The sequence below is a fragment of the Gossypium raimondii genome, chromosome 2 (genome assembly GCF_025698545.1).
Source record: "Gossypium raimondii isolate GPD5lz chromosome 2, ASM2569854v1, whole genome shotgun sequence".
In the NCBI taxonomy this organism is placed as follows: domain Eukaryota; kingdom Viridiplantae; phylum Streptophyta; class Magnoliopsida; order Malvales; family Malvaceae; genus Gossypium; species Gossypium raimondii.
In genome coordinates this window covers 10,885,425-10,891,863 of record NC_068566.1, presented here as the reverse complement: position 1 = coordinate 10,891,863, position 6,439 = coordinate 10,885,425, and positions in this window count along the sequence as shown.

The window sequence follows — 6,439 nt, the reverse complement described above, 5'->3', positions numbered from 1 at the left end:
ATCATTATCTTATAAGCCGTACGTAAACACTAATTAACCTCACATTAAAACTAACATGTAAACACAAACCCTAAACTACGTACCCTAATCCCCAAGTCGATCGTAAACCTAAACCCAAAACCCTAAACTCAAGACTATAATCCTAAATTAATAAACATTATGTATCGAACCCTAAAATCCCAAACCGTATACGACAAAACTTAAATATTAATTCTGATACCCTAAAATACATAACTATCATTTGCGGCGTTTGTACCAGAAACGCCGCTAATATAATAAATGATATAAAAACGAAGTCGTTTTGGTTAAACTTTTGCGGCGTTTGTAATAGAAACGCCGCTAATACCAATAAATAGTATAAAAAACGAAGTCGTTTTGGTTAAACTTTTGCGGCGTTTGTAATAGAAACGCCGCTAATACCAATAAACAGTTGAAAAAACGAAGTCGTTTTGGTTAAAGTTTTGTGGCGTTTTTACCAGAAACGCCGCTAATACCAATAAATAGTATAAAAATGAAGTCGTTTTGGTTAAACTTTTGCAGCGTTTATACAATAAACGCCACAAATTCGTGCCCAATATATGCTCTATTTTAAAATATCAAACAAACGAATGTATGTAACTAACACAATATTAATATGTTTCATAATATATATATATATATATAACATATATATATTATAATAAGAAGTAAAAAATACAAATATTTTTTTTTCCTTTTGTTTTAGATAGGTAATTAATTAAACCCTAAAACCCAAAGCTCGTATTCTTCATGCAACTCCGAAACGCAAAAACCATGCATTATAACATTCAAATTAATCATTACGTACCCTTAACCATAAACCAATCAACATCAAGCCCTAAAACAGTAAATATTTGATCATTATCTTATAAGCCGTAAACACTAACCTCACATTAACACTAAAATGTAAACTTAGCTAATATTAATTTCTATTGAGTGCGTATTAGACCAAGTAACAACCTCATTAATATTTGTCCTTTTCATTCATTTTCAGTTCTTAGGCGTACTAGTAAGTCATTATTCATTCATGTTTGATTAACTAAATATAAAATTATTTTTGGTTATAAATTTATCAATATATATATAATATTATTTATCACGATATTTGGTCATCTAACTATCAAAATTAATCTAGTCTTGTAATTCTTATTAAATTTTATACTATTTTTTATTCCATAACACGTACAACAATTTAAGTATTTTAAATTAAATAAATTTTTGGTGTAGTGTGATATTTTATTTTACTCATAATTTAATAAATTTTCTAATAATAAAGTATTTTAAATAAACTGGAATTGAAAAATATATAATATATAATATATATATATAGTTAATTAGGAGTTAGGACTTCTTTTTAATAAAAACAATTTGTATTAAACAATATTATTTATTATCATTTAAATGTAAATTTTACCAATATATAATAAATACAAAATTTTCAACTTATAATATATCAAAGAATGAGATAATATTATTGGTTTTAGATTTTATTATTAGCGGCGCAAGCTACAAAACGCCGCTAATGCTCCGATCTTTAGCGGCGTTTTCTAATATGCGCCGCTAATGCTGCAGTTTTGAGCGGCGCTTTTTAAGAAACGCCGCTAAATACCTGAGCATTAGCGGCGCTTCGTAAAAAACGCCGCTAAAGACCGTAGCATTTGCGGCGCTTCGTAAAAAACGCCGCGAAAGACCGTAGCATTAGCGGCGCTTAGTAAAAAACGCCGCTAAAGACCGCAGCATTAGTGGCGATTATGTAAAAGCGCCGCTAAGGGCCCCAAAAAATATTAAAACGGCGTCGTTCGGCTTTCGTGTTTTGCGGCGTTTATTTGTAAACACCGCGAATGCTTGTTTTTAGCGGCGCTTTACATATATCGCCGCTAATGCTCGTATCTTTGGCGGCGTTTTTCGTAAAGCTCCGCTAATGCTCAATTTTATGTGGCGTTTTTTGTCCAAACGCCGCTAAAAGCGCCGCTAAAAGCCTATTTTGGTGTAGTGAAAGTTTTTTTTAAAGTCAATTAGTCTTTCTATTATTTTAAATTTTAAATATTTTGAATTCTTTTTAAGGTTAATAAACCAACTTAGGTTTAGTTTGGTAAATAAAAAAAATTAAGTACTAAAAAACAAGTATTAAAAATTTAAGTTATAAAATTTGTTTGATAAATTACTTAAAATTAATTACGAATATAATTAGATTGTTTGATAAATATAATTTTAAACATAAAATAATTATAGCATAATATAATATTAAAATAAAACAAAATATTTTTCATTAATGATGTACTTATCATTTTTCATACATATCCAAACCATAAAATATTTTAAACTCAAATATATGCATAATGAATTTTAAATATTTATCATTATTTACTATTAAAATTCAAACACCATTTACTAATATAGTAAAACATATACAAATGGATTTGGGTATATACACATCCAAAATAAATTTACAAAATTTCTTTTTTCTATCATTTTTATTGTCAGTAAAAAATGTAAATATTTCTCATTAAAAAGTTACCCTCTAACAAAAAGTGGTTAAAAATAATTATACATACAACCTCATTAATTACCTTATTAAATACTTTAAAATAAATAAATAAAAACTTTAAAACTTATGTATATACTAAAATTCTTGAATATGTAATAATATATATTTACACAAAAGCTTATATGTATCCAACCCATTTACATATTTAATAAACAAATATGAGAAAGTTGAAAGTCAAAAATTCATTGTTGTAATATTTTTGTTTTTTAGGATACAAAAGTGTTTCATTAATAATAAATTTCAAAATTAAAAAATCAATTTTATTTCTAAAATAAAATAAAATAAAAGAATATAAAGTACATTATAATTTAAATGTTTTAAAATTATATATTAAATGAAAATAATTATCATAAATAATCAATGAAAATACCCAAACATAATAACAATCCATATCAAATAACACTTATGATAATAAAAAATAAAAATAAATGTGAAAATAATCTAAAATAAAATTTTAATTAATAACATCTATATAGACATGCTCATGGGCTAAGCCACTTACACAAGCCCAAAGGTCCACTTGGAAAGTATTAGAGTTTGGACAAAATACGAGACATAAAAAACGGGCTTAGATAAAATTTAATGTCTATTTTCTATATTAGTCGAGCCTTGGGCAAGATTTTCTTTTGGCCTGAGCCCAAATCAACCTGAATAAATTATGTTATAAAAAATATTATATTAATTATATATGTTAAATAATAATTATATATTAACTCAATAATAATTAAACTCATTATCTAAAACCTAAAAAAAAACGTAACTCAACCCAAAATATAAAATTTTTAAAAGTATATTTAATAGAATAAAATATTTATACATATTTATTTGTGATTTTTTAATACAATAAAGCATTTACTATATTTATAATAGTAATTTTTAATATAAATACTTTTAATGTATTTTAATGTATTAGAAAACTTTTATTTTAGTGTTTTTTAGTGCATTTAGTGTATTATTTTTTTAAATCAAAACTAATCTAAAAAAATCAAATTGAGTCAGGCTTGAACAAAAAGTAAGCCTATTTTTCGGGTCGGACCGAACCCGGGCTTAAAAGATTAATCTAACCACCTTGCCCGAATCTAATCCGGTCCATTAACACTTATACATGTAAAGATGTCGTTTAATATAAATGTTACATAAATATTAAATTTACAAATTAGTTTATGTTTAAATATTTAAAAATTTATAAATTTTGATTGTAATGTATTTAATATTTTTTAAAATATCTAAAAAAAATTATGTATTAAAAACCAATGCTGCAAAGCAGGATTTTGTTTCAAAATTTAAAACCCAAATCATTTAATACATATATGTTGAAGTGGCCATGCATTGAAGGGGCTTAGATTTAGATCCCCATTCAAATTTTGAAATTAAAAATCAAATTTATTTACTGAATTAAATAAATTTATATTTTTAAAAACATATATTATAAAATTGTTTATACAGACGTTAGCCGTTAGTGTCTCTCTCTTGTTTGCTGGCTTTATTGTACCTAAATAAGATCTGCAGTGCCTAAAATTCACCCAAATAGAACAAAAGGAAGCACAACCTAAAGTTTATTGGGTTCAAAATAGGGAGTTTTGTAAGAATTTATTTATTTTAGATATTTAATTTATTCAACTCTAAATTTAATTAGGGTACGTTCCGTAATAAGATTACGAGAATGTAAGATTTTGAAAGTAATGAGACATTATTTTATTTGGTTCATTTGACTAAAATATATGATTCAAACGTTTAGTTAACTGAATTTAAGATTAGTTACAAGTACATTTTACTCAATGATCCTTGTTAGTTCATTTAATATTTTTAATCTAACTTCCATAAAATTATGGAAAATTGTTACAACCATTATTATTATTTTATTATAATTTATATATTAATAAGTAAATATATGATATTGAAATAAATTTATAAATAATAATTATAATAATTAATGAAAAGTGATTCAACACTAACCATAATTATAATTATAACCATAGTTAATATATTAATAAATAAATTATAATAATTTATTTTTATAATATTCTATTTATAATAATAAATAATTAAATAATAGAATAATAAATTTTATTTTATATTTATACTATATATATGAGCTTTAACTGGATTGTCAAAACTAATCCGTTAAATTTAAATTTTGTAACTTTATAAATCATTATTTCTCTAAATAACTATATCTCATCCCTTGTTTTCAACACAATTGAGAAAACCCTTTTCTAATTTTCTTGATTTATAAATAATGTATCAATTTGAAGTTATCTAAAAATTCCTATGTATAAGAAAATATAAGAAAATGAATTAAGGCATATTTTAGAATTGAAATTCAAAATACTTCTTTGAAGTATGGTACAATTATGACTGGAACCAAAACGCTTTAACTTCCATATTGATTCACTATTAAGAAAAAATATTTTTTAATTAACCTTAAACTTTATTTAATAACAAAAGCCTAAAGTTGATTAAAAAAAGTAAATTAATAAAATATTTAAGATTACCCCATAACTTAAGATAATCTAATAAATGAGCTTAATAATATTACACCTTATATTACACCATCTTGACATTATTTAGTAATGTGAAATTACGAGATAACTGAAATGTTGACAATTTAAACACTGTAATTTCAATCCGAAATATAACAATACGGACCATTATATTATATTCCACAAACTAAACATCCTTAGAATTGAATATAATTAGGGAATATTAAAATGCTCCATATAAAATAAAACCAGGAGAAAAGGAAAGAGAATTCTTGCAGAATCAATGGCAGAGATCTTTCACAACCTTAACAGTAATAACTAAGAAGTTCCATTTTTTTTCTTCTTTTGGGACCTTTATAAACAAAAAAGAGTAATTGGCATAAAAATCAACCTTTTTTTCTATCTTTCAGCTGTGGCAAAAAACAATAAAAGTATGCCTTTTGTTTGTGTCAATTTTCACAAAATAAATAAATATATACTTTTAAGTCCCTATATTTTTTACTTTTGAAATTTATTCTTTTATTTTTATTTTCAAGATTTTATTTCTTTTACTTTTCAAATTTAAAATTCAGGTTTAATTGTTAATATTATTAAATTTTTTCTATTAAATTCTTTGTTTTAAAAGAAATAATTCATTTCATGAATGGACCATACAATCTAAGGAAAAAAAAGAAAGAAACAATATATGACGGTGAAGGACGAGCTTTATCAACACAACAAAGGCTTCAACCTCAGCAAGAAATGAACATTACAACACATTGACAATTGGGTTTTTTTTTGTTAAACCCTTTAGTGTGATGTTTTGGAATTAAAAAAAATCACTAAGTAGCCATATAACACCAAAAAAGACATTATAATAAACTTGGATTTAAAAAATAATTTTAATAATTGTAATAATTAGAGTTGCATTTATTAATCCAAAAACAAAAGGACTAAATTAAATATATAAAAAGTACAAAAACTTAAAACATATTCTAACAAAACAAAAATTGAGAAAATTAAAAGATGAATCATAATATTTTATTTGACTTTGTTCTGGTAATATTTGAATGAATTTGATTTTGTTCATACATTCGAAAATCACATTTAATCAATCTTTAATTGAAATTAAGGTACCCAGTACCAATTTTTACCAGCACTAGTATGTATCAATACCGATCTATTTCAATGTATTGTTTTGTATTTATCATTATTTTCGAAAATTATTTTATATATGTATATAAAAGATCTTTACAAAATCAAATAATGAGATTAAATAAATCTCAAATATAAAACAATTATAAAAATAAAGGAAAAGATTTAAAAATGTTAGTGGCATGGGTTCAAATCTCACCATATCTAAATTTTAAGATACCAAAAAAATCTCATCAATTATATAAAATATTCTTTA